Source organism: Balaenoptera ricei, chromosome 18 (assembly GCF_028023285.1).
Source record: "Balaenoptera ricei isolate mBalRic1 chromosome 18, mBalRic1.hap2, whole genome shotgun sequence".
Lineage (NCBI taxonomy): Eukaryota > Metazoa > Chordata > Mammalia > Artiodactyla > Balaenopteridae > Balaenoptera > Balaenoptera ricei.
In genome coordinates, this window is record NC_082656.1 from 13142803 (window position 1) to 13167536 (window position 24734).

Sequence of the window (24734 nt, forward strand, 5' to 3'; positions counted from 1 at the left end):
TGGCTACTTTTGCGCACTGGGGAGAAGAGTCCATGTCTGTTTTGTTTCCTGTCCTTTGATTCAGGCTATTCTATATTGCCAAGAACCAGAAAAGGCTGGAGCCATTGTGCGCTGACATAGTCCTCGGAGGTCCGTTGGGAATAGTGGCAGCCAAATTCTTCCCAAAATGGAGGCAGTGCGGTTTCTGCTGGCCCACCAGTGTCCGCCTACCTTATTTAAAAACCTATTTACCTTCCCCAAACTGCAGATGAAATACAGAGCCCTCTCCAGTTTCTGTCATCATCACCATCTTAAAAAAACATGGTTTCTTTTAGTGATCCAGCACTGTATTAATTTTTTGCCAGACAGAAAGAACACTTCTCTAGCCTTCTGTGAAGGTCTTTTTTTCTCTCCAGTCAATCCATAGATTCCTTTTTCTATAGTGCTGCCTGAAACATCACTGATTTATGGTGAATTTAATTTTAACCACCACATCTCCTCCTCCCTTTCCTTTGTTCCTTTGTTCGTTCGTTTCTTCCTTCCTTTTTCCCTCCCTCTCTTTTTTTTCTTTTATTCAATACATATTTAAGGTCTATTTGCTTAACACGCCAGGTACCAGGGATACAGTGGTGAAAATGTAACACCAGGAAGCTATCGTCTAGAAGGGAAGAAAGATATTTTGAAAATTAGTAAATTGTAGTTGTAATAAGCACTGCAAAGTGCAATAATATAAGTGTGAATAACAGGATGAAGTAACCTGCCTGTGGAAGTGATGTTTAAAAGGAGAGCTGGAGAGTGAGTAGAAATTATTGGGACAAAGGGTATGAAGGTAGAGTCAGAATCCACAGGAGTGTTTTCAGGCAGAGAGAATGGGATGTGCAAAGGCCGTAAGACCCAAAGGAGCAGGGTTGACTCATATCATAAAGAGGCTAATGAGGCCTGAATTCAGAGTGAGTGAAGTGAGTCTGAGATGTTATGCAGAGGCCACATGGACCAGGTTGTCCTAGTTAAGAGTTGTAAGGTTTATCCTATTGTAAGAGGATACCTGAGATGGAACTAAAGAAAACAGACACAATGCACACAGATATTTAAGAAGGATAAACTGTTGTTCTAATATTGTCAGCAATTTGATTTTTAAAGATGAAACTATCAATTTATCTTCTTGGTTCTGGGAAGAACTGTTTTAGTGTCTTAATCACGATTGTATAAGACAGGCTGGAACCTGCTCTTCCAAGGGAAGTGTAATGGGAGATATTTTTGCCAGGGGAAACACCTCATTCCTGCTCTATAGAGAGTCTTGCTGCTTCTCCCCAGTGATCTCAGGCCTATGGATTTAGACAGGAGGGTGAAGAGTAGACCCACTTTCATAGGAGTCATGGGCATTTCTGGGTGGAAGAGGATTATGATCCCTCTTAGAGTTCCAAGTTATTATACCCCATCTGATAGATTAGGATAATGGAAAGAATGAAGAGCTTCCTCTCCCTTTCATCCAAAAGAATGTATCAGTGGTGTAGTCTGGGTCTGGTCAGAACACAGAGGCATTGTGTGCATTCTGAATAGGAAGCGTTTCAAGACAGGGAAATCGAGGCTTATGCAACTGTTGAAAGCACCGCAGGAGCAAAGGGCAGGAAAGCCGCACTGATGATCTCATCCCACAGCAGTGATTTCCATGATTCTGAAAGAAGCTCAAGTTACTTTGATCCTCATGTCAGCTCACATGTCTATCTGCAACTGCCTGCACCTGCCTCCAGAGGGTAACAGCCTCTCCATCTCTTCTGCCTTCTAGATCTCACGCAAATGCCTCTCATTGGTAGACTCTAACTTATAATCATACAAGGAAGTGGATTCTGGAAACGGAGTTCCCGGTTTGTGTTCTGTGATTCATAAGAGACCTTTGGAGAGGGTGACAATGATGTCAAGTTGACCAAGGGACAGTCCAGCCCAGATGGTGACCCTGGCTCAACAGCAAAGCCTCAGCTGCTGTGAGGGAGATAGGGTTCCCAGTAGAACAGGCTCCCACTTTGAGAGTGTGGATGTGCCTCCTTGAGACTTCCTGTAATAGCCAGGGTTCTATGGAGAAACCAAACCCCAGTAGTGTGTGTGTGTGTGTGTGTGTGTGTGTGTGTGTGTGTGTGTGTGTGTGTAGAGAGAGACAGAGAGAAAGAGAAATGGAGACAGAGAGAGATTTATTTGAAGGAATTGGCCCATGTGATTACGGAGGCCGGCAAGTCTAAAATCTGCAGGGTGGGCCATCAAGCTGGCAGAATCCCCTCTTGCTCAGGGGAGGTCAGATTTTGTTCTAGTCAGATCTTTATCTGATTGGATGAAACCCTTCCACATTATGTGGGGCAGTCTGCTTTACTCACAGTCCACTGATGTAAATGTTAATCTCATCAGAAACACCCTTGACCAAGTATCTGGGCACTGTGGTCCAGCCAAGTAGACACATAAAATTCACATCACACTTCCCTTTCTTCATTTATACCTGAGAAGTTCCACCACTGCTAGATGCTGTTCTGAAATAAACAAAAAAATTTTAATCAATATGCCCCAAATTAAAAATTCATGATCTTTTTATGTATATATAGTTCAGTCCAACTCCTTTAAAACAGAGTGTGATAATTATTTTTTCCCCTTTCACTTAGATTTAGGAAAGAGTAGAGACATCTCTTTGTGCTGTACCCTCTCAATATTCAATCATTCATTCATTCAGTCAATCAGTCAGTCTTTCAACAAGTATTTATTGAAGATATAGGCACTGAGGCTAGTGCAGTGATATGGATAATAGATCAGATCCAGAAAATAACATGTTAAGCTAGGGAGCCACACAAACATGTTGTGGTAACTTGTGAAAAAGAATAAAGGAAACTGTAAGTGCAAAAGATATTAGATTTATAAGCTTGCAAGAGCTGATCCAAGAAGCTTTATAAAAGAGTAAAATTTTACTAGCAAATTAGACAAGTGAAAGTTTACAAATCTTAGCAAATCATGATGTCTGCAGACCTGTTCCCTGAATAATCAAAGATGAGTCAGGACAATTGTTTATTCAAACAATTTAACGTTGACCAACTAACATAGTTTATTTAGGAAGCAAATGCCTTAGTAAAGAATATACAGACCCTAATGCATATTTAATGACTTTTTCATTGCTCCCCCAATATCATTTCCTTTGTAAGATCCTGATTTTACCGACTACTGTCTTGCCAACTACTGTGCTTTTCAGGAGGATAACTGCCATGGTTGATGGAGGATTATTATGTTGAGAAGTTGCTGAGAGGGTAGTTTCTGGCCATATGAGAGTGCACATTTCATGGCAGTATCACCAACTCTATAGTATGAATAAAATTGAAACAAAACTGGCAAGTAGATTTCTAAGATAGTTCCCAATGACCCTCACCCTTATATAATACTCTTCCCTGGGGGTGTGGGTGGCACCTGTGAATATGATGAGATGATTATATTACACTATACAGCAAAAGGAAGATTATCTTGGGTGGGCCTGGACTAACCAGGGAAGCCCTTTAAGAGTGGAGAGTTTTCTCCGGCTGGTTCCAGAAGTCAGAGTTTCAAGGCAGCAGAGACATACTCCTGTTGGCCTTAAAGAAACAAATGCCGTGTTACGGAAAGGGCCACTTGTCAGGGAACAGTGGGAGGCCTCTATAAGTTACAGATGCCCTGGTTTACAGCCAACAAGAAAACAGGGACCTCAGTCATAAAACCTCCAGGAACTAACTTCTGCCAACAATACAGTGAGCTTGGAAATGGATTTTCTTTTTTCAGAGCCTCCAGATGAAAACTCAGCTCAGCTGACCCCTTTATTTCTGCTTTGTGGTTCACTTAGTAGAGGACCCAGTCACACCATGCTGGACGTCAGAACTACGGAATTGTGAGTGAATTAAGAGTTGTTGTATTAAGCTGCTAAATTTGTGGTAATTTGTTGTGTAACAAAAGAAAGTTAAGACAAAAAGGAAAACAAAACAATATCCAAATTTTATTTCTTTTGGATGTGATATTGTGCTGAAATTGGTCTTGTGGTTCCATCGTTCTATTCAGGTCATGTACAATAAGGTATGATCTCATTGGTGAGGTGACATAGCTGGAGGTGGGCCTCCCATAATGGAAGGGTGGTTCCTTTAGGAGAGGCCCACTTCAAACCTTGTAAAATCGAGGAACAAGTTAAAAAAGGGTATTTTCCCCATAAATTTTCTGAATGTGTGGGTCACTATTTGGGTCACTATTTTTTTTATCATTAATACTTCTATGAACATGGGGTTTAGAATAGTCAGCTAATTTATTAGTTAGTTCAAGACTTGATAATACTTCAAACTCAAGTATGTGACTCACATAATCACTTTGTAATGTTCAGTTTAGAGCTGCTGAGGGCTAATTCTTTTTTTTTTTTTGTAAAATAATTCACTTTCTAACTGGTAAGCCATAAATCATCTTCAAAACCTTTTCATAAGTTCAGTATAATAGTTTGAATAATCAGAATTATATTTATTTCAAGAGAGGCTGAATAAATGATCCAAATGTGGAAAGTTAGAGACTCCTTGAGAAAAACGTAAAATGCAAATCTAACTTTATACATTATTCTTTTTTAAAAAAATATTTATTTATTTATTTATTTATTTATTTATTTATTTATTTTGGCTGCATCGGGTCTTAGTTGTGGCACACAAGATCTTTGTTGCGGCATGCAGGATCTTTTTAGTTGTGGCATTTGGGATCTTTAGTTGTGGCATGCGGACTTCTTAGTTGCAGCATGCGGGCTTCTTAGTTGCAGCATGCGGGCTTCTTAGTTGCAGCACGCGGGCTTCTTAGTTGCAGCATCCATGTGGGATCTAGTTGCCTGACCAGGGATAAAACCCGGGCCCCCTGCATTGGGAGCGTGGAGTCTCACCCACTGGACCACCCGGGAAGTCTCCTGTACATTATTCTTTATCTTCTTTCCCTATTATAAAACGTTTAAATATTTAATTCCTTGAAATTCTGACACTGATCTCTATACAAAGTCTTTCAGCTCTGCTATCATGCATTATATATTTAGAATAATTGCATATTGTATTAAGACAGAATAGATCAACGATCTTTAATTACTTGTTAGCTAGAAGGTTAGAGCTGCAGCTGTGGTTATTCTTCTCCTTTTTCTTCTGCCTATGACTCAAGATCCCTTATCTCAAAACCTCCTCTCACACTCCATACTCAGACCCTTCGCTTCATGTCCAATCATCTTTTTCCCTTTAATTCTCATCCTTGACCTTTCCTCACCCTAATTTTCCATGAGCTTTTCCTAGCTTCCTCCTTTTAACCATTATTTTACCTACCTATTCTCATAGACCATTTCTTTCCATCACTACTGCCCTCCCACCCCCCAGAAATTAATTTCTTTCCTCTTCTCTGTTTTTCCTTTTGCTAAATAGTTACTTAACTCTAGAAATGTATAAATTCCACACAGAGATTGGGCCAGGATGTAACTGATTTATACAAGTAAACCTCTTTCCTTATTTTCCTCTCTTATTAAGAACCTTCTCACATCCTCAACATAAATGATGAATACATCCAGTTTAATCAGCCTACCTTTATCTTCTCTCTCAACTTCTAGCTCTTACTTCATCACTATAAATTGCTGAATACCTGTGCGTAATACCAGGGCTAGATTGTGCAAAAGTTGGGACGTTCAGAATGTTACTTAAGAATTTTACCTGCATTTTCTAGGATCCTATCGGAGATCTGCTGAAAAAGAACAAGAGAACATAGGGTTCTGCTGGATCAGATGATACCTTTGTGCACAATGGCATAATCAACCATGTGGGTGCAAAGCTTAATGAGGAGAAGAGACCTTCATGCAATTTTGAGTGAAGGTGGCCTTTCCTGTGGAAGGTGATAGCATTGTGTCAAGGTTTATGACTACAAAAGGGATGTGTGGGCTGCATCCAGCCTCAGCTCATCCCCTTTGCTGGGCCATTTTGTGCAGTGAGCAACCTGCACGACTGTATGTGGCCTGACTGGGAAGTGTGACTCCAGTAAATGTAGAACAAGCAGAGGATAAAGAGTAAGGTTTATGTTATGAAATGTAACAGCAATTCATATTTCCTTGGAAAGAATTAAAATTTACTAAAAGTCTTTTTCAAGCCAAATACTGAAAGTATAAGGAATGATCATTAAGGTTTATAATAAATTAGGCATTAGAAATGTGTATTTCAGTAGGAAATGAGAGTAAAATTGGGAAAGTAAAGGTAGGTAGATGGGGTATAGAATACTGTTCAGCAAACTTTTTGTTAAAATGCCAGGTAGTAAATAGTTCAGGGTTTCTGGACCATATAGGCTCTCTGTTGCAACTTTTAAACTCTGCTCAAAAGCAGCCATAGAAAATTTGTAAATGAACGGGCATGGCTGTGTTCCAGCAAAACTTTATTTACAAAAGCGGGCTGGGAGGGGTTGTATAGAGTATTGAGAGAAAAGGGTTCACGGAGGCATTTGGTTGGTGTGAATCTGCTGTTGTTGCAGAAAGAGCTCTAAATCTGAGTAACAAGTGTTCATAAATTATCAGACAGATAAATTCCACACAGGTTGAAAAAGAACCTTTTGATAACCAATTTGAATTTATAGATCTACAAACACCAGGAATGGAAGTTTTGTCAGGCATTTATTTCTCTGTTAAATCTCCTGTAATATATACACTTGAAAAGATTAAAAACTGGACTAATAGACTATATTTCACATAAAATGTTACTCTTTAAGCTTCTTTTTTAGTGCTCAATTTAAACAATATATAATGGATGTATATTATGATCCTTTGGGTCACAGTGAATTTTATTCCCTTTGCTTCATAGCAACTAGCTGATATCAGAACTGACCTTTGTTGCAGCTGGCCTTGCTAATGGAACTCAGATGGTTTGCTCAGATAAGTAATACTTCGGGGAAAATTCATTGTAAGCAAAATACTTGAAAAGATATGAGAAAGGGCAACACTTGGGCTATAAAAACAGACTTTATATTTCTCCATGGAAAAAACTTTATGGTCCTAGCATTTTACTCATTCCCTAATTATCTAAATATGTTATTCCATAACATAAATATTAAGATATTTTTGCTCTTTGAGGGCAAATTGCCCTGAGTTATCAAACTCTCAGATCTTGAAAAGGATCAGTCTTGAAAAGATCCTTCTCCTTCTCCTTCTCCTCCCGCCCCTCTCCTTCTTCCCCTTATCCTTTCTTTTCTGTGTATCTGCTTTCAGGATGAATATAGACTGTTCCAGCAAAGTCTTTATAAAAACTACGTGAAAGAGGTGAGCGGTGATGGGTTATGGGCAACTGGACATCTGGGCCTTCGTGTTTTCTGCATGGAGCAGAATTCCTTGGCCACACCAGCCCTCCTGTATTGTTTATTGTAGTCTGTAACCTCTCCTTTCACTGAAAGGGGCAAATTTATGAAGGGGTTCACACAGCTTTTCTGGTTTTTAAGGCAACTAAGGCCAGCTGGAATACACTTTATTCACTGTAATACACTTTATTTCATTAGATTTTTATATTCCAGTGAAAACTGGCTGTTAAGAGGCCTCAGAGGCAGGGTTTAGATTTTGATTGTTATTTACCACTGCTAGAAAGAAATTAAACAAATTCTAGTGAGGACATAGCTCGGTGAAAAGAAACCTTTCTCTTCCATAGCACATTGATGAAAAGAAAGCTCAAAGTTACAAGGATTTTCTGAATTCCATTGACTCTTTACTGCTAATTAGTAGCATGACTTATTTGAGTGCGCTTGATACTTGCTTTGACTTGCTTTTAATATCACTCTAATTTCCCATGGAACCTTTTTGTTCTAAACTTGCTGCGGATAAATATACAAACTATGGACACGACCAGTCTTGTTTATTTATGAAACAAAGTTTTGTTTTTATTATGTTTGGAGTTCATTTCTAGGCAGTTAAAGGAAAGAAGTAATTAGTACCTTCTTCGAAGGCCATTTTGAAATTTTATGAAAAAAAAGTATGTGATAGAAAAGCAATCTGGGAATGCAGTGGGTGAACTGATTCTAATCCTACTCAGTGTATGATGCTAGATGGATTTTCTAGTACTGGTTGTGGGGTGGGGATGGCGTATTTCTGTGGGGTTGGAGACTAACAATTGTAGCTTGTATGCCTTTCCTGTCTGTGTGGTCTCTGGAACAAGTAACCTAGAGAGAGTGTGCCACTGAGAGGGCTAGCAGGGATGAAGCTAATGAATATTCAACAACGTGGCTCTGCTTATCTCCTCAATGTGATTCAGATGTGATGTGAGAGAAAGGTGAATGCAGGTTGTTGGTGAGAGGAGAACTACAATTTCATCCAGTACTTGAAAGACGTTAATTTCCAGCAGCATAGATATTTGTCAGTGACACCTTAGAGCATTAGTTCAAGTCTGTGCATTTATTAAACGGTTCTTTTTTGAAGAACCACCCCAATGGCTGCTAGACATAGAACTCTGCTGCTCCAAGTAAATCACTGGTTTACACCAGATCTTGACATTTACAGCCCATCTAGCATAAGATGCTATAAATATAGGTTTTGGTTATTTACTTTACAGTAGAAATATTCAGTGTATTATGAATTTGTATTTGTTAAGACTTGGGGAACCTTTTGGTTAAGATTTCTTCAGCATATTTGCTGCTACTGAATTTTTTTTTCCCTTTTGGTTCAGCGAAGGTGATTCCTTTAGGCCCTGTGACTAATTTCCCTAGATCCAGAGATTATCTAATGAGTTCCTCAGAAAACTTTGGAACAAAATTAATTCAAGATTTACTGAGTGACTAATGTAATCATATCTCTGGGGAAATAAGCTGACCCCTAGTTTACTGGTTAGTTGCAAAAAATTCTGGCAATGAACGGAAACAAGGATAAACATCTATTATTTAAAAAAAACCCATCAGGGACCCTTGATGTCCATATGAGACATAGACAGCCTCAGTTTTAAAGTTTCCTCCCAAATAATGACATTTCTTCCTTTGCCATCATAATTTATCTGTTGATAAAATTTACCATGTGTATTCATGAGAATATGATTTATAAGGTTAAGATGTAGACTGGATCTTTATCATGTAAAAGCTTCTAATGGATTGTTTTTGGAAGAGTAACCGTGAAAAGGAATGTTTGCTTAGAGCACAAGTTGGGAAAACATATGTAACCATGAAGGATATTATTGGAATACAAGAAAAACTAACATCACCAGGTTCATCTGTTTCAAACTTTGATGCATCAGAAGAGAATCAATCTGTGATCCAGAAGGCACTTTAAATAGTCAAAGGATATTTTTTCCATGAGACATTTCATATTTGTGCTTAGATAATGCTTCAAATATTTTGAAAGAACATAGAAGTGCTATGGAAAAAAATCACTCTATTTTTTACGATCTAAATGATCGTAACTCATAGTCCTGGCCAGGATTTTGTTTTCTTAAAACTATTGCCTGCACATATAATGATGATTGATATGGTAGTCCTTAGTCCATACATATGTATGCTGTGTGTGTGTGTGTGTGTGTACGTGTATGTGTGTATAACTTGCATGTGTAAAACCGGTCTTTTTGCACTTTATGAGTTTAATTTGGAATCCAATTCTAAGTGTTTATCTTTAAGGCCTACAATAACAGAATTCGTGAAAATTAGAATGTACCCATAGTTTAACACAAGTCCTGGGACAAGATATGAAGTAGGTGAAGTTCATCTTCACTGAGATTCCATCTCCATCTGTAGGGGCTTTACTCTTTGAAGTTCTGCCTCTGGCTGGGGAAAACATGCTGGGCCACCAGAAGAGAACTGTCCGGGGGGTATTTGTAGCTTGGAGAGTGGTTTTTGAACCAACTGTCGACTTCCTATACTTATTTTCTCTCTCTGCCATTTTGTATTTCTCTCTCTCTCCCTTTATTGTGTGTTAATTTCTTAGCGCATGCATTTTATTTTTAAAATTTTATTTTATTTTTTAATTAGATATAATCGAGAAATAACATTATATTAGTTTCAGGTATACAAACATAAATTTCTTTCTTGTGATGAGAACTTTTGAGATCTACTCTCTCAGCAACTTTCAAGTATATAATACAGTATTATTAACAATAGTCACCATGCTGTACATTACAACCGCAGGACTTATTTATCTTATAACTGGAAGTTTGTACTTTTGACTACCTTCATCCTTTACCCAAACCTCACCCCCTGCTTCTGGCAACCACCATTTTATTCTCTGTATCTATGAGTCTTTTTTTTTTTTTAAGATTCCACATAAAAGTGAGATCATATGGTATTTGACTTTCTCTGTCTGATTTATTTCACTTAGCATGATACCCTCCAGGTCCATCCATATTGTTGCAAATGGCAGGATTTCCTTCCTTTTTATGGCTGAACAATATTCTCTATCTATCTATCTATCTAACTATCTATCTGTCTATCTATCTATCTCTCACATAGTGAGGATAAACTTTCATCCATTGATGGACACTTCGGTTGTTTCCATGTTTTGGCTATTGTAAATAATGCTGCAATAAACATGGGAGTGCAGATATGTCTTCAAGGTGGTGATTTTGTTTTCTCCTCATAAATATCCAGAAGAAGAATTGCTGGATGATACGGTAGTTCTATTTTTAATTATTTGAGGAAACTCTGTACTGTTTTCCATAGTGGCTGCACCAATTTACATCCTCACCAACAATGCACAAAGATTCCCTTTTCTCCACATCCTTGCCAACACTTGTTATTTCTTGTCTTTTTGATAATAGCCATTCTAACAGGTGTGAGGTAATATCTCTTTGCAAGTCTCCGATTTGCATCTCCCTGATGATTAGTGATGTTGAGCATCTTTTCAGGTACCTGTTGGCCATCTGTATGTCTTCTTTGAAAAATGTCTATTTAGTTCCTCTGCCCATTTTTTAATCAGATTGTCTGATTTTTTGTTATTGAGTTGTATGAGTTCTTTATATATAGTTTTGGATATTAACCCCTTATCAGATATAAGGTTTGCAAATATTTTCTTCTTTTCAGTAGGTTGCCATTCCATTTTGTTGATAGTTTCCTTGGCTGAGCAGAAACTTCTTAGTTTGATGGTATCCCACTTGTTTAGTTTTGCATTTGTTGTCTTAGCTTTTGGTCTCAAATTTTTAAAAATCATTGCCAAGATTGATGTCAAGGGACTTATTGTCCATGTTTTCTTCTTGGGGTTTTATGGTTTCAAGTCTTCCATTCAAGTTTTTAATTCATTTTGAGTTAATTTTTGTGTATGGTATAAGACAGTGACCCAGTTTCATTCCTTTGTATGTGGCTGTCCAGTTTTCCGAACTCCATTTATTGGTGAGACTGTCCTTTCCCCATTGTATAGTCTTGGCTCCTTTATTGTAAATTAATTGACCATATATACATGGGTTTATTTCTGGGCTCTCTATTCTGTTCCATTGATCTCTGTGTCTGTTTTTATGCTAATACTATAATGTTTTGATTACCATAGCTTTGTAATACAGTCTGAAATCAGGTATTGTGATGGCTCCAGCTTTGCTCTTCTTTCTCAAGATGGCATTGGCTATTCGGGGTCCTTTGTGGTCCTATACATATTTTAGGAATGTTTCTTCTATTTCTTTGAAAAATATCATTGGAATTTTGTTAGGGATTGCATTGAATCTGCAAATAGCTTTGCATAGTGTAGACATTTTAACAATATTAATTCTGCCAATCCATGAGCTTGGAATATCTTTCATTTATTTGTATCTTCTTCAAATTCTTTCATCAGTGTCTTATGGTTTTTAGTGTACAGGTCTTTCATGTTTTTGGTTGAATTTATTCCTAGGTATTTTATTCTTTTTGATGAAATTGTAAATGGGATTATTTTCTTAATTTCTCCTGCTTGTTAGCGTATAAAAATGCAACAGATTTTTGTATATTGATTTTTGTACCCTGAAACTTTACTGAATTTGATTATTAGTTCTAACAGGTTTTTTTTTTGTGGTGGAGTATTCAGGGTTTTCTATATATAATATCATGTTATTTGCAAATAGTGACAATTTTACTTCTTCCTTTCCAATTTAGATGCCTTTCATTTCTGTTTCTTGACTAATTGCTCTGGCTAGGACTTCCATCCACTTTTATTCTTGAACTTAGTAATTTTGAGCCTTCCCAAATGCATGAGCATCTCAAATGCTCTTTTCTTCTTGATCTTTCATTCAGAACATATTCCTCGTTTCTTTGTTTTCCTTGGCTCTCTCTTTTGGTTTGTATGTGTTAGAGAAAAGGACCACCTCTCCTAGTCTTTTTGGAGTGACCTCATACAGGAGACAAATCTTATCATTCAACTCTTTCCTACCTCTTGGTTGTCTCTCAAACCTTTTTGTTTGTCCAGGCAGCCTGCTTTGTTCTTAATTGCTCCCAGTAGTTGAGAGTGTGCCAAGACCTGTCAGTGTCCCAAAGGGGAGGATCTTAGTCAGCATCTAGATGCAGGCTGATTGGAAACTGAACCCTCAGGCAGTAGTTTTTAAAGTGTGCAAATATACCTCTTTCAAGGGAAGGCAAGGAGAGAGGCATTTCATTCTGTTCTCTCTGAACTGAACTCTGGCGTGAATCAGTTAAGAGTGTTTCTTTGTTTGCTACCATCCCATTGAGCCTGTGAACACAAACCCTGCTGGCCATTAGAGCCAAAGTATCAAGGAATGTTTCCTCTGGGTAGCAGCCACAAAAACCTGGATGCCAGATATGTGCACTAGTGTGTGCATTTTAATGCAAGTACATACAGAGAAAGAATACGAAATTCCCCCTTTATACCCCTACCCTCCACTTCCCATTCTCCTCCCATCACCACTGTTTACATTTTAGTTGTGTATCTTTTCAGTCCTTAACATGGGCACACATTTTAAAAAATAAATATACTTTGACTCCAGATTCTACTATCTTTTCATTTTATAAATATTAGTCTAATCAGTTTTTTTCAAAAAGAATAATTACTATCTTTTAGGTAAACATATTAGTCTACCAACCAGAGTAAATATAGCCCTTGGTGTACAGAAATTGACTTCGAGTTTCAAAAGTCTCTTCTTGCTAGACTACTCAAGTAAAACTCTCATTACACTTTATGTTATGGGCAACTTGTAAAATACTGTAGTGGGTTAAATGGTGCCCTGCCCCTCACCAAAGGGTTTGTCCATGGTCTAAGTCCTGGAACCTGTGAATGTCACCTTTTTTGAAAAAAGGGGCTTTGCAAGTGTAATTAATCTAAGGATCTTGAGATGAGGTGATCATCCTGGACTACCTTTGTGGGCTTTAAATCAAATGAAAGGAATCTTTATAAGATAGACATCCAGAGGGGAAGGTGTACACAGGGGAGAAGGCAAAGTGAAGATGGGGGTGGAGAATGGAGTACTGTGGCCACAAGCCAAGAAAGCCAAGGGATGCTGGGCGCCACCAGAAGGTGGAAAAGGCAAGGAAAGATTCTCCCCTAGGGTCTCTAGAGGGAGTGCAACTCTGATGACATTTTGATTTGAACTCTGGCCTCCAGAACTGTGAGAGAATAAATCTGTCATTTTAAGCTACTAGTATGGAGTCTCAACCAAGAAACGCAGAAGGCTCCAAATAAGAAAAGAGTTTATTTGGTGGTGGGGAGCGGGGTGGGCGGTTCTTAGGAATTCCTAAGTCACACTTCCTCAGTCGTTTCCCAGCTCCATTTTAGAGAACTCTCTTAGTAATACTGACTCCATTTTGATTTTCCTTTCACAGTGGTAATTTGTAACTGCAGCTGCAGGAAACTAATTCAAACACCAACGCCAAAATACCATACTTCCATTATCTAGAAATAGAAGAGAATGAAGCAGTTGACTCACAAATTTCATTCTTAAATAAGCAACACGTACAACTTTTATTGTTATAAAACAATATCCCAAGAATTATTACTCTAGTGAGCTTCTATTTGAACATCTGTATAATTACCTGACTATAGCACTGAAACTAGAAGATTTGTTTCTGGATTAATAAGAAAGACTTGTTAAATAGCAATAACAAAATACTAAATTAACATTATCTAAGCCTTAAAGATAGATGTTTGAAATTAGATTTCAATTAAACTCATAAAATGGAAGCAATTTATTAATAAGATTTACATTTACACAATGTATATTTTTAAAGCACTATGTTGAGAATTGTAAATCTATCAAGTTTATATTTGAGCTATTATATAGACACTTAACTAAGAGGAGTAGAATGAAAAGATTAAAAAATAAAAATTATTTTAGAAGGGCAAAAAATTCCTGCTGTGTTTTATTGGACTTGTTAAAAACAGCAAATTTACTGTAGTTACACTATTTATAATTAAATAAAATGGAAGTGACAAAAGATTTACATTACAATAATCACTATCTTAAGAATTATAATTCTATCAAATTTCCATTTGGGCCATTTTATATTCACTTAATGAATGGTGATAAAATTAAAAGAAAAAAAATACTTTAGATGAAACTCAAAAGAATGTATTCCTGTGGTCCTGGAATCTTCAGAAGTCTGCTTATTGGAAGGCTGGGTCAACTCTGAAAGTGACACACTTCTGTTTTCAGGTTGCAGGACAGAAGACAAAATCCAGTGCTTGGTGGAGAGACCTTTATCGTTGCCATTTGAGGGTGCGCTGGGGTAGGAAAATCACTTGGTGGAGACAGTTCTTGGGAATGTCCATACTAGCTTTCTAGGGGAAAAAGAGGGACAGGAGGTTCTCTTCTCAGACATTGTCCCCTGACATCCTCTGCAGCATCTGACCTCTGACTGAAGAATGCAGTGGAGGTCCAGAGTCTGGGCCAGCTGTGTCCTGTTCTGGTAGGAGCAGTGAATCAAGCATAGTTAAATGACTGATTATCTGTGGTGTCATTTCTACTGGATTCCATTCCTGAAGATGGACTTTTGGGTTATCAAAAGAAGGCATAGTAAAACTCACAAGTTCTGTTGATCCTGAGATTCTGGCAAGCCAGGGAGCATCAGGAGAAGTTCTGCAATGCACTTGTGGAGGAATTGCTTGATCAGGATAGATTGATCTGGTGGAAGGATCCTTTTCCTGTAGCTCTGCTCTCATGGGGATTATGTTCCTGGATCACTGAGCCATACCAGCTATATTAGTTTGCTAGAGCTGCCAAAACAAAGTACCACAAATTGAGTGCCTTAAATAATAAAAATGTATTTTTCTCATAGTCTTGGAGGCTAGAATTCCAAGATCAAGGTATTGGCAGGTTTGGTTTCTTTCAAGGCTCCTTGGCTTTCAGATGGCTACCTTCATGGTATGTACTCACATTGTCTTTCCTCTGTGTGTCCACACCCCTGGTGTCTCTCTGTGTGTCCAAATTTCCTCTTCTTATAAGGACACCAGTCAGATTGGATTAGAGCTCACCCTAATGGCCTTATTCTAACTTAATCACCTCTTTAAAGGCCCGACTTCCAAATACAGTCACATTCTGACGGACTGGAGGTTAGGGCTTCAACATATAATTTTGGGGGGACACAATTCAGGCCTTAACACCAGCCTAATGCTTCTCCTTCTTTGGTGATCTGGGAACCCAGAGAATTCTCTTGATCCAGATTCACCAGGAGACTATTTTTCAGCTCCACTCAGCACCAAGGTTCAAGATATACAGTTTTTTTTTTTTTCCTGAGGATCAGGGATGATTGGTATAGCAGGTGCTGTGCTCCCCTACCCAGATTCCTGAGGCCTTTCCAGGACTGTCTTTTCTGGCTGACTTCAGCTACTAGTATTGCATGAGGTTCTCCATGCTGTAGAAAGCTTTTTTCTTCATGAGCATGGCAGGTTGGACATGCTGAAGAATTAACAACTCTTGGGAGCTGTTCACAACCAATGACTGAGAGAAATTGGTATTTAAATATTCCGGGTTTTTTTGGCCCTCAGGTAGGATAATTTGTATCTATATTTCCCAGATATCACACTAAGGGATTAAATTCCAGTTACCCACTGAGATATTTAGTTTGATAATGTACTCTTTATTGAGTGTCTTCTCTTTCCTATCTCATATCCTCCTTCCCTCCGTAGTTTATTGCAACTGCAAATGAATATTTTCATTTAAGTGTTTTCTCTGGGTCTGCTTGTGGGGGGTGGGAATCCTTAACTAAGGCAAGTGAGACAGGAAGTTGTTCTAGAAAGCAGATCTTCAAGATGGATTCTAGAACAGAATCACTTGACACCCAGGTTGCAGCAAAGACCCCATTGCTAGTGATAAGTGGGGTGGTGATAAGCTCTGGCGTATTGTAGCTTTATAATCACTAAGATTCTTATTGTGATGAATTGGGATGGGATGAGGTGGAAGGGCATGCACTGTCTTATGCAATATCTCTGGAATTTGAGAGATGGTGACATTGGTGATTATCAGGACTATGGATTTGATCAATTGCTGTTAAATGACATTGGCATGTCATATGAAGAAAGAAAGAAAACCACACACTCAAACTAGCCAGTCATGAACCATGGGAATTGTGTGAAAGCCAGAAAATCTCTTTGGGAGTATTTAAGGAAGCTCTAACCTTCTAAAGCTAGAGGACAGATTGTGTTGAGAATTAGGCCCAGTTATCTGCCTGTGAGAGTAGTAGAATTACAAAGAAGGCTGAATAACAGCTCTGGCAAGTTTCTTTCTAAAATTAGGGATCTGAAAAGAGTGGGACCCTGATATCTAGAATGGATTGACTTGAGAATCTTGAACTCCTCCAAGAGCTCCATGAACTCTTGGACTTACATAGGTGTCCTACTGAATTTCTCCAAGACTTCCTTAAACTCCTGGGCCTGCAGAAGTTGCTAACTCCTTTTACCACTCTCAATCCTGCTTTGCCTGGACATCATGCAGAGTCCTTACCTGAGGCAGATGTTTTACAAGATAATATGCTTGCAAGTATCTTACCTCAAGATTTGCTCCAGCTGCCCCTGCGGTAGCAAGGCCAATAACTGGGGTCAACCTCAGCATAGCCTCACAGGGGAAGTACTATCTCTGATTTGTGAGGAAAGGGATTATTCACCAGATGAGTTGCAGGACCTGGCTAAAATATATTTTCAGGAATCAGGAAAATGTGCCTAGAAATAAATCTGTAGAGTGCTGTACCAGAAGTTACAAAATAAGGCTGGATAAAGGAGAGTTTACTGATATGAGTATTCTTACATGACTCAGGACTTAATATCCTGGCAAGGACACCAGGAGTCAATTAAAATATTCTGCTTGGATGGTGGGGATGCTGAAACTGCCATGGCAGAGAACTGAAGGATGAGTCAAAAGGCTCAGAGAGGTGGGCATGTTAAAATGGATTTGCAGTCCTTGCTTTGCATGGTTCTGATATGCATGAATTTCAGTTACTGCAGTTCAGTTTAAAACTACCAGTGCTCCAATAGCATAGTTCAAATTTCAGTTATCAAGATATATTAACTGTTAGCAATTGCATAAAGCACAGACTTTGCTGCTAGCTCTTCAATGCACAAATCACTATGCAAATAACAGATGCACATTATGATCAGTGACCAGTTATATCACTTTTTTCAGAGTCTATAGGTAATTGGTCATGGCACATCTGTTAGTTCGCACACAGATGACAAAAGTAGAGTTGTGTTGTCTCTTTCTCTCCCAGTGATAAAGCTATGTAACATTTTACCAAAATGGATAATTGAAAGAGGGAATTGGCCATCAAAAATCAAGCACAGAAAAGAAAAAAAAAACAAGTTATAATACTAGAAGTGAAATTTTAATCAAATGTAAATGGGGTTAAAGAAGAAATAGCTAACCATGGAAATATGACATCACCTCTATTTAAGAGACTCCAATGTGCAATCAGAGGAACTTAGTGAAGGCAGCCTTAACAATATAAATGAGAAAAGTGGTCATGACAGAAAGGATGAAGATATCTCAGAGAAAGGATTGCCAGTGAAAAACTTCTCATTCATGGAATTCGCAGAGATATTTCATCACATTGAAAGTGGGAAGGATAAAATGCTGGAAGTGGATTCAAACTTAGAAAGTAGTATGACAATTTGCCAAGGCATGAAAAGATCCTTGATTTATATCATAAGTTATAGACAGAAAGAAGAAGGCAAGTACTGTTCAAATACTCTTGATAGGGTTTTTTTAAACAAAGAAATAAAACACTTCAATTCTCAGTGTTTTTACTAAAGACAAGATAGAGAGGTAGAGGGACACCCAATGAGAGTTTTGTTGTACATCTTTAAGCAAAAAGATCAAGGATAGGTGTTGATGTCAGCTGCCAATAACAACAACAAAAATCCTGATGCCTTATCCAGTTTCCAGATCTGAAGCAGTTCTCAGACCCAGAATTGATTCAAGGGAAAGATGGGCCTTCCTGATGAACTTTGCAGTGCCTCAGCAAGCACAGACAGTAGTAATTTCCCCAACCTTTTCCTGAAGAGACGGCCATTTACCAGCGTAATTGTACACTAATATTAAGTAGTTACAATTAAGTAATTACACCAAGATTAAGCCTGTTGTAATTTGTTATCTTTTTTAATCAAAATTGACTGGTTACCACTTTGAAGAAACAGTAACTAGATGAAGTGAAATTAACATAAAAAAGTTTTTTGTAACTATGTAGGGTGATGGCTGTTAACTAGACTTTCTGGGATGATCATTTCGCAATATATACAAATATTGAATCATTACGTTGTACACTTGAAATGAATATAATGTTATACGTCAATTATACCTCAGTTAAAAAAAAGAAAGAAATTCGTATGGGGACAGAGTACATCTGATTGGTGCAAGGGATGGACGCTTGCAGATATGGATAGTTTTCCATTCACATCTGTGGGAAATCTTGCTCATTTACAACTGCTAGTATCTGTATCTGTGACTAAGGCTCTTTTTCCTGCTCCTGTGGAGAGCTGCCTGTACACATGACAGACTGGAAATGCCAATGAACTCACAATCCCTGGAGGGCAGCCCTCAATCAGTGACTCTCATAAGCAGGTGTTGGACAATTCTGAGGTATATATTTTGCATGCATTCTCGGAGTTTTCTTATGGGATTAATCTTTAACGGCTTAATGTGGTAGTTGGTGTAGTAGCACAGCCCTTAGGGGATGCCTTCTTTACCCTGTATTGATTTCCCATTCCTTACCAGTGTTATTTGTGTTTTCCAACTACTCTTACTTGAATTCCTGTCTCAAGACCTGCTTCTGGGAGAATTTTAGATAAGACAGTTCCTAAAACCTTATATATATACTTATATTTCACTTTATCAATATACATAGAGTAGTTACAAACTATAATACCAGTGTTGCTAACAATAAACCTAATGAGAAAAAGTTTGATTTCTTGGCACTGTTTTTGTTCTTAGACAGGATCACACTCATGATGTAAAATCAGAATACTATGTTAAAAAACACACATGTAATTTGAATTAAAGCACATTGACCCAGGATTTATAGTTGTCAGAGATGATGGTGGGAGGGAGACTGTATCTGTTTAGGTTACCATTTTGCCTGGAAGTTCAATGACATGACATTTAAATTATCTACAACATTGTTTTCTAGTTGAGTGAGATTGCCAGAGGTCAAATGAGGAAAGAGAGGGTGGGGATGCAATGAAACAAGGATCACAGCACACAGAGTTGGGACTTAATGACAATCCTGTGAGTCACATCAACCGTTTTAATATCAAAAATTTAGGGCTAAGGATATAGCATATTTGGTTTTTTTTTTCACTAAATGGCTGACCACGTTCAAAGATGAATGATAACATAAAATGAACCAGCATAAAGACTGAAATAGCAATGGAACAAAACAAAACAAAATAGAGACAGAGAATATATCTTATAAGAGGAATTATCCAGGGGAACAGAATAAGGATTAACTCAGAAATAAGAATTCACTTCAACTTATAAAAGTCAATATTTTCTTTCTATACTAACAAAAACCAACAAGAAAATACAATAGAATAGAATGACATTTGCAAAAAGAAAACAATTCTATGTTATATAGGAATTAACCTAATAAAGAATGGACAAGAGAAAAATCTGAAAATTCAATTGAAGGATATAGAAAATATCTAAATAGATTAAGATCTGTGATATCTGTCTATCTACCTATCATCTACCTATTTACCTACCTCCCTATCTTTCTTCTTCTTCTCCTTCTTCTTCTCTCATTTCCCTCCTCTTCCTTTCCCTCCTCCTCCTCTTCATCGGCCCCCTCCCCTTCCTCCTCCTTCTTTACCATCATCGTCATCATCATCATCATCATCTATCCATACATAGATACAGGGCAATTGAAGAATAAAGATATCAAAATGACAGTGGTGATGAAAAAGATGAAACTATGAAGTAGTAAAAAGAATACAGAATGAAGGAAAGGATAAGCCATTGGTATAGTAGGAGAGAACTCAGCAAACTGAAAGCCAGAGGACAATCTGAGAGACAGAGAGATTGGTTCCTAGAGATTTATCAGTTCCTGACTGCTTGTCAGTTAACAGTTGTAGTTCTAGACCTTATATATCCTTATGATAAGCTCCATTTTTCTTAAGGTGGTCTGAGTGCCTCTGTTTCCTTTTTAAAGAAACAATTCTCCTTAGGATCTCAGCTCATTATTATTATTGATTGATGCAGGCATTCAAACTTTTATATTATACATTTACACTCCTTTATCTATTTTCCTTTTTCCTCATTGTATTTTATGCTTTGCACTTACCATTTATTTTTTCTCTTCTCTTTCCTTCCATTCTTTTACTCTTCATCTCAAATCCTCAGTTCCATTCCATATTTTATATATGTTCTTAGCTTCTTACAAGATGTGTAGTGTCATAAGTGTGTTTTTAGTTTTCTTAAATGGCATCTAGGGAGGGCAGTGCTCAGAAAAATCTGCATCTATATTCTAAGTTGAATATACATCTAACATTTTTGCTTTTTTTCCCAACTCTTTTAAAGGATGAACAGCAATACTATACAATGTCTAGGGACACATATGTTGCAGTCATATAAAAATGTCTGAAAAAGACAAACCCAAATTTGAACAAAAATTACCTCTGGGAAGGGAGAGAGAGAACAGGATTGCAGAGGGCTGCAATTCTATTAGTAATATTTAATTACTTAAAAATATGAATCAAATATGGCAAAAATGTTAAGACTTCATGGAGTTTAGTGTTCATTCTATGATTCCCTGTAATTATCTGCATATTTGTAACATTTCATAGTGAAATTATTCTTAAAATAATAAAGAAGAGCTCCCAATTTTTTTGGTGGGGAGAGGTGAGTTACTAATACATGCAGAGCTAAACCATAAAAAAGCCAGGTGATACTATAAGGCAATCCAATAGAGATCTCACGCACTTCTTTGATTCCAAAAGAGCACAGCACATAAAGAGAACAAGTTAAAAGGAAGGAAATATTGCTGTAGGCTTATTCATTTATTAAATAAACTTGAATAGATATGTGGTGAGCATTCCAGATAACAGAATAGTTATTATAATAACTTACCCAAAGGATTTTAATGTTTGTTGGTAATATATAAATTTTGGGATTTGACAGAAAACAGACTTCTCTTTATTATCTGCAAAAGTGTAGATTTTATATAGTGAACAATCATGCCTTCACTCACTCATTCAAAAAACGTTTACTGCACATGAGGTGTGTGCAAGGCAAGGTGAGTATGGAGAAGATTGGCATTTTCTTCAGCAATCAAGTAACTACTCCAATACTCAGTACCAGTGATCTTGAATGAGATTATAAATTGATAATACAGGGATATACTTGTATTGAACTTGAATCTTCATTTCAGTTATCTTATTAAATATTTGATGTTGCTGAAGAAGGTATAATCTGTCACTAGAAGTTACTTCCTTACAGGAGTTAAGGAAAAAGAGTTTATGGAATATTTGAACTTATTAAGATTTTAGATCATAGCATCAGTCTCACTTTTATTAGGTTAGGAATAATGAATCATTCCTAAATCTGGACTCTCTCTCCTACTCTACTTAGAGTGGATTAGAAAAGCAAGGAATGTGCTACTTCAACAAGATCCAAGTCAAAAAGAGTCAAAATGTCCTGATTAGTATTAAAAATACTGATGACTGATGAAGACATGGCAAAGAGTAATAAGTCCAAAGATGGTCTCAGAGAATAATGATAAGCAGTTCCCTAAATTTATCTTCAGATACAGAGTAGCTAAATCATGTAATACATTCCAAGCCTGAATATACATGAAGTTGCTACCAGATACTGCCTCAGGGTATCTCAACTCTGAGTAATTATAAATTTCATTTCTTAGGAGGAGTATGTGTATTCAGTTGGAAATAATTTCACCTCTTATAAATAGACCAAAGTAAACCAAATTGGTACATCCCTAGAGATACTGAACTCAATAATATACAGTTTCTTTTGTTTTTGGCGAATTCTTCTGAATTACAATACGGTGTTAACCACTTAATTTCTTAAATGTCCAGAGCTCTCAGACAGGTTTGAACTTATGTGGTACTGACTGAAGAGCTGTGGGGAGAATGATTTCCAGGCTGGTAGGAAAAAGTGCAGGAATCAAGTGATTAGTGCCCACCGTGTGTCAGGGGACAGAGTGGCAGCCTGTCTCGTCTGGCCCCTGGATACTAACAGAGATGACATACAGGTGCACAGATTTTAATTTTGATATGATTCTTAGATAAACTGCAACCAAACAGTGGGAATGATTTTGAGGAGTGAATAACTTCAGTATTTTGCTAAGTGAAATCATAAGCACAATATCGATCATTTCCTTTGTTCCTATTGAAGGCTTGCTAACTCATCCCTCTGGGCGGAGTACAAGCGCTGTCCTCTTCCTGAAGTTGTCCTTGATACCCTCATGAACTGTGATATTTCCTGAAATGAACCACTGTAACAATTTATTTGTACTCTTTTGTGACACTTTTCACAATCTGTCTTTTATTCATTGTTCAGATATACTTTTTCCTAATTACTCTGTAGTGGTAATACTTTCTGGCATTTGCATAGTTTTGATAGCTTTGAAAGTTTACGTATTTAAAAATCTATTTACGTTGTCTTTATCACTTCTCACATAGACCATATGATTCAATAATCATTCCCATTTTACTGATATGAGGGATGTGAGGTGGTACAGTGGGCCAGCATCAGAAGGCTTGGGTTCTAGCTTCCACTTTATTACTTATGAGACCATTTACACACGTGAAATTCTAGTTTTCTCTTCTGAAAAATACGTAGGGGTGATGCAGTGCTGTGGAAGTCCGTTGCATGCAACATTAATCAGATTTGATAACCTTCAAACACCATTAAAGTGGCATTAATTCATCACCATGGAGAGATTGGAATCTGAGGGTAGGAACTGTGTTCCTTTTTCATCTTAATACTTAGCACCTAATACACAATAGGTACTCAATAAATAGTGGTTAAATATATGAATACAGCCGGGATCCTCAAACTTCTGCAAAGGGCCACGTAGTGAATAGCTTAGACTTTGTGGGCCATGTGGAGTCTGTCGCAACTACTCCGTGCTGCTCTTGTGGTGCAGAAGCAGCCACAGACAATATATGAATAGTGAGGATGGATGTGTTCCAATAAAATTATTCATGGACACTGAAATTTTAATATCATAGTTTTTCATGTCATGAAATACTCTTTTTAAATTTTTTCAACCATTTATTAATGTAAAAATAATTCTTAGCTCATATGATGTACAAAAACAGATGGTGGGCTGGATTTAGCTTTCAGGCTATAGTTTGCCAATCCCTGGGATAAAATATGAGTATCAGTTACATTAGACAATTGGATCTTATTTTTTTATTTATTGTGGTAATTACATGAGCATATTTGTGTAATATTACCTAAGACAAGAACATTTAATCATTCACTATCATAATATTCTGAGGATAAGAATTGTAGTTAAAGGCAAAATTGAACGTGCTATATTGGGTAACTATAACTATCTTTCTTGTATTATGGTATGTAGATTTTCATCACATATTGTGGATTTTTAACTCATTTCTGGATTCATTTAAAAGTATATTGGAAAAAAATGAAAAGGAAAGTATTCATTGTGGAACAATTGATGAGGCAGTAAGATGATGTAACCTGCTTGGTGTTACAGAAAGTCATGAAACTGTGCAGACTTGGTCCACTGCAAATTCATGCTATGTAACCTCATTCAGGCTCTTAATGCTTCTTGTCAATAAAGAATGCAACATTCTTTATTCTTTGCTTGTTAAATTCTTATTTCATTCCTCATGGCAGCTGTTTTCGATTTTCTACACATTTCAACTTCCAATCCTATGACCTCTCCCTCACTCTAAGAGATGACCCTTGCTCCTCTTGTACATGTAATCTAACATGAACTCCGGCAACTTTCCCCACCTTGTCCTCAGATGTCTCTATTGCCACTCTTTCCTGATAATCTGAATCCTCTGTATCTTCACCTCTATTGTAGGGGAAAAATATGTTTCTACTTTTTCTATGACTAAATTGTCACTTGTGCTATCTAGACCACGATTTTTTAACCCTTTCCATAAAATTCTTCAGTAAATGATCTCCTCTCTATCTGATGTTAACATCTCTCTGCCTCTTTCTCTTCTTTCTATAGAACAGGTCTCATTCAGCTTTTCTGCACTGGTGTGACCTGCCAGCAGGCATCTCCTCTGATTGGTCGAGCTTCTGTTCTCACTGGGAGGCGCCTGAGCAGATCACCTCCTCACCTCTGCTTTAAAACATACAATCAAAAAGAATTCATACAAAAACTAATCACCTCTCGAACCTTCTGTTTATTTAAGACTACCGTCCAATCTC

The 24734-nt window shown here is 37.4% G+C and overlaps 1 long non-coding RNA gene across 8 annotated transcripts in view; it reads left to right on the forward strand.

The window, feature by feature from the left end:
- Window positions 1-24734, forward strand: part of LOC132352565 (uncharacterized) — a 534321-nt gene that overhangs the window by 58317 nt on the left and 451270 nt on the right. For all 8 annotated transcript variants that reach the window (XR_009498784.1, XR_009498781.1, XR_009498782.1 and 5 more), the window contains exon 2: window positions 3760-3865. This is a non-coding gene — a long non-coding RNA (uncharacterized LOC132352565). The remainder of the gene's footprint in view (window positions 1-3759; window positions 3866-24734) is intronic.